The following is a 5401-nucleotide window of genomic DNA, read 5'->3' on the forward strand; positions in this document are numbered from 1 at the left end:
ATTATATTTACAATACTTTTAAGTATTAATAGTAAAACTTTTAAGTAGCTTCACATGCCTCTTCTTTTGCATACATTATTTCAATTAACCTCTATAAGCTGCTTGTCTGGTGGGGGCCATGTGTTATTACCTTCTCCTCATAAATGAGGACTCTTATATCAGAAACACTGGGTAATTTCATATTACCCTCTCATCACAACACTAGACTAATTTCTCATTTTTTTTAAACTATACCATACAGCTATTCCTCCTAATGCTTTGTTTTCACCAGGGACTTCTTTTCTTCCTTTAATCTCTGGACCAAATTGAAATTAATCATTGAAATATTGCACTTGTCAGAATTCATTATTGATCTAATTGAGAATGAAACATCTTGTGTAAGCTCAGATGCATGAAATTATGTATATACAACCTGGGAAAAGGGGAACTGCATTAAATAATTTAATTATTATCCTGAAAAAACATATACACTATACTGGAACCTCGTCAGTTTCCTCACTTTTGTTATGGAAGGAAACTTAGAAGCAAAGAAGATCTACAGTACAATTTTTTAAATTTTCAAAAATTACTGGAATCTGTATTTTTTAACCTACACATATTTCTCAGCCTTGTCATAGTTTTGTACAGTTCTTTTAACAAATTGAGATAATATTCAATAAATATTTTGTTACTCTAAAGAAAGGTTATTTTCACTCTATTTTAATGACAATATTAAGAAATAGAGAATATTCTGTAATATTAAATTAAGTGATATTGAAAAGTATTATACTCAATAATATTAAGAAACCAAATTTTACCCAACATTATATCCTACTTCAAATGCTCAATCACAAGGCTTTCATGAAGTATTATCTGATATACAATTGTTAAAAATAGTAAAAATAAGCTCCAATCTGACAGAAAAGTTCCACTACCTTCATATGACAGAAATAAAATAAATCATTTATATACAGTCTTATCAGACATAGTAGAAAATTATTCTAAAAGCATATGAGTACTCTAGGAGGAATTAACTACCATCTCAGTAAAGTAATTAACATTAAGAAAATGTGTCTTTCTTTGAAGATGGTTCCTTGATGCTAGAAACACCAAGAAAATAAATTTTGTGCATGTTTATTGAAGAACTAAGAAACTTGTTTTCTAGTTTTAAGAAGGGAGAAAAATACTTATTCAAGATATATATGAACCAGGTTACATTAGTGAAATGATGCTTTTACACATTCAAATCACATAGTGACTTTCTTTTTTTCTGATTCGATGCTTACCAAACACATTTCTGATTGTAATTTGACTTTTAGTCTAACATATGTATGTGCACCATCTTAGTCATATTTGAGCTTTCAGTGTAGTTTGCTGAAGAAGAGAAAATGTGATGATCTACCTTTGAGTTCAGGCATTAAACATCTGTCTCTGGGGATTTGGTTAATGTGAGCCTGTTCTCCTGAGACAAATCTATTCTTAGTATGTTGATACATCCAGTCCTTGTGCTTGCCAAGCCTAAAGAGCTGACTGCAGGCAGCTGTGACGAACACTCGAAAATAATGAGGACAGATGAGGCAGCCTAGGGAAAGCCTTTCTTGCAGCTCATGTGCCAAGAGCAACTTTTAATTCAACTTCAGTATTGAGCATTTACTCTGTATTCAGAATCATGCTAATTGTTCCTGAGAATTCACTTAGAAAACTTAGACTCTTGAGTCTCAAGGAACTTAAAAATCTCACAACATAATTTTATTCTTGTTCTATGAAAGGCATTGATTGAGAACTCTAAAGATGAAAGACAATGTAGTGTTAAGATTGGAATATCACCATGAGAGAAAAGAAAGCCAAATCTCTTATTTCATATTAGCAAGGGGAAGATAATTGGGCCCTATTTCAGTGGCCAGAATGATCATCTTCATCATATTTAAAATTCTTTCAGGACTTCTATTGCACTTACTATAATCAAACACATTATATTTAATCTGATCTTTATTTGTCTAACTGCCCAGGCCCATCTGAGATCACTTTCCCCCTTTCTAAGTACTCTGGAATTATAATGGCCATATTGCTCTCTGGGGTCAATTTCCTTGGGGACAGATACTGAGAAAGAGACGTGGACTCAGGAGCTTTATTATGAAGTTCCTTTGAAGTTGTGAGGAAGTGAAAGAAGACACAGAATTAGGCAAAAATTCAATGAGGTGCACTTAAAACAAAAGCTTCCTCTGAACTCTAGAGATTAGGTAGCCTTCTGAGTTGTCCCAAATGAGGTAAAGGGAATTGTCATTGTCTAGACCCTGCACATAGAAGCTAGGCAGTCAGTCCCTTCATCCACTGAATGTCATTTTCTGAATGACATTCTCTTAAGTCAGAGATTTTTTTGTTTTGTTAATTTTGAAGCAGGTCTCTCAAGTCAGAGGGTTTTTTTTTGTTTTGTTAATTTTGGTACTGGGCATTGAAGTCAGGGGCACTCAGCCATTGAGCCACATCCCCAGTCTCTTTTTGCATTTTATTTAGAGACATGGTTTCACTGAGTTGCTTGGCACCTTGCCATTGCTTAAGCTAGTTCTGAACTTGCAATCCTCCTGCCTCAGCCTCCTGAACAGCTGGTATTACAGGTGTGCGCCACCGCCCCTGGCAAGTCAAGGCTGCTGTTTAATGGACCAATCCGGACAATGCTTGAATATGGTATCTTTAATTTAAACACTTCCTATTTAGACCTTAATAATTGTCTTTGTAAATTGCAATTTAGTCTGTCAAAAGCACCTTGAAGAAGAGCCAAATTAAGTTTTTAGCAACTTGTATTCAAGTACAAATGATTCCTTGAGGCAGTAGTAGCTAGCTAGGGCAATAAACCCCTGGAATGTCATTTGACAGATAAACAGTTTTTTTTTTTTTTTTTTTTTTTTTTTTTCAGGTGAGCTGAGGCACTGCAAGTTGTGACTTTCCCAGTGACTTACTTGGTGATAGGACAGTGCTGATGCTGATGAATTTTTAATAATTAATTATTATTTTTCCTTTTTTATTTATGTATGACAGCAGAATGCATTACAATAAGTCAGAGCTTTTTAACATTTTTTTTTATGTTCTTCTTATTGAAAGGTCTCTTTTCCTAGTGCTCCACTACTACTGCTGGGGAGTTTGGGTTCGTTTTTCAGGTCATCTGGGAAGTATAAGTTTCTAGAACAACTTTTTTTCTGATCTTAGAATCTAAATTACATTTTATTTATATATATTTTGCTAAAGTAGGAATGAATCAAGGGTCTTGCACATGCTAGGCAAGCACTCTACTTCTGAACTATACCCCTAACCATTAAATTACACTTTTCAAAAACTTTAGCAACTTGTACTTGCTTTTATACAAAATTATTAAAACACGTAATTATGTTTTTTCTTGTGTTATTTCAGTATCGTTCTTCTTCTCCGTGAGTCACAGTTCTTTTCTCCCTTAGGCTGTTGTAGTTGCTGACATTTCTTAGTTCTTTAATGATTTTATTTTTTTTAATAAATTGTAAATTTTTTTGTATAAGAATTGTCTCTAATATTCTAATAAAAGTTCTCATATTTGACTCATGCTAGAATCACCTGGAGGCCTTGTGAGGTCTCAGAATGTTGGGTCCTGTCCCCACAATTTCTACTTCTATACATTTGAGTTAGGGACATGCATTTGCATTGACGGTAGCAGCATTCCTCAAGGCCTGGCACTTTGATAACTAAAAAATACAGACACAGAAGAATCCATATCCAAATGGAAAATCAAAAACAGAGTATATTCACGTTTTGTTTGGAAACTCAGGTAAATTGAATGAGAATACTCTGTAATATTTTAGAAAAAGCATTGTCCATAGACCAAAATTAAAGTGGGTAAAGAGGCAGCTATTATAGTTGGAGGGTGGCAAGGGCAGATAACATTTTTCAGAGACAGTGGCAAGGAAATCCAATTTCAGTCTAAAAGTAGAGGGAAGCCACTGAAGTTGGGAAGTGGAAGTGGAAGTATGGCCATATCCAATTCACATTGTTCCAGAAGATGAGATTTCTCACTTTAAGAAATCCACAGTTAAATATTTTTCACCCAGAGAAAGTATAAAATAAAACTCTCTAAACAACTCACAAAAGAAAACAAAACAAAACAAAAAAAAACATATTTAGGATTCCCTTTTTCTTTCTTTTTGTTTGAATGGAAAAATTACTTTATTTAATTTGGGGGAGTGGGTAGGCCCCCAGTTTCAGAACTTCTAGAATTGCATCCTGGAGCCAACAGTCTTGGTGTGCTGGAGAATGGTAATGCACATGTGGGGGGTGGGGCTGGCACTGGCCCTCAGTGTTAATGTCTCTGATCTAGATGTTCTTGAGTCAGGAGAGAAGGTGAACAGAAATGTCCTTCTGGTACTTCTTATAGGAATAGTTCTTGCTGGATATTGTGGGAATAGTAATCATTTTCTATGTCTCGACTTGCTAAAATACCTCAGGAGTGGGGACAGAGCATGTGTCATACTCCACAGAAATGGAGGTAAAGGGTTAACCCAGAGCATGAAGAAAATCAGAAGCTCTGGGTGGCAATCCCAGGAAGTTCTGTGTTTGCCATTAGCTCTTCCAAGTGGCTTTCTCAGCAGAGCCCATGACAGGCATCTGAAGACCTTAATGAAAACAGATGGCATCTGCTTGAATTTTAGAATATACTTTATCCGCAGGATACTAAAACTAGGTGTCAACAGCACAAGTTAAGTAGGGCTTTGTTTCATGTTTCTCATTTTACTACCCACTGAAACTGGAAAATGAAGGAAATGGATAAAAAGAGCAAATTAGTGAAACAGGCCTCAATGTAGGAGATTAAACCTTGAATTAAATGATAGCTTTTATTTAAAAAAAATATTTGAGTGGATTTCATTTTTACCACCTATGAATGACAATAATACTATGAGATTTACAATAAAGATTATTCCAGGAAAGGATAAACTAGCTAAGAGAATATTACTAAACAAATAAGTCATTCTTAAGTTAGACCATATTGAAATTATCTCTGTAAAAAAACACTATGTTTGTATGCCAAAGTGCAGGAAGCAATTGGTCTCTTGATAAAGTGAAATTTAAATTATTTTTATGCCATTTTTGTTCACCTGCAGCACCTCCACTGCATTGTAAAGTGCCTTGAACGTAGTTCATTACCTAGTATTGAATCATCTTGAACAGACTATGAAGGGTTGGCTTACTCCTGTTAATCCCAGAAACTTTTCAAATAAAACTCCTTATTGTAAGTTGGATTTGGTGATTTAAACTATAGCCAAATTTATTTTTTTTAAAGAGAGAGAGAGAGAGAAAGAGAGAGAGAGAGAGAGAGAGAGAGAGAATTTTTTAATATTTATTTTTTAGTTTTCGGTGGACACAACATCTTTATTTTATTTTTATGTGGTGCTGAGGATAAAAC

The 5401-nt window shown here is 34.5% G+C and overlaps 1 non-coding gene across 1 annotated transcript; it reads right to left on the reverse strand.

The window, feature by feature from the left end:
* Positions 1-4551: 4551 nt before the first annotated feature.
* Positions 4552-4632, reverse strand: LOC113200543 (small nucleolar RNA SNORD35). The gene has a single exon (XR_003303066.1). It is a non-coding gene; the product is annotated as a small nucleolar RNA SNORD35 (small nucleolar RNA).
* Positions 4633-5401: the final 769 nt, after the last annotated feature.

This window comes from Urocitellus parryii, chromosome 2 (assembly GCF_045843805.1).
Source record: "Urocitellus parryii isolate mUroPar1 chromosome 2, mUroPar1.hap1, whole genome shotgun sequence".
NCBI lineage: Eukaryota > Metazoa > Chordata > Mammalia > Rodentia > Sciuridae > Urocitellus > Urocitellus parryii.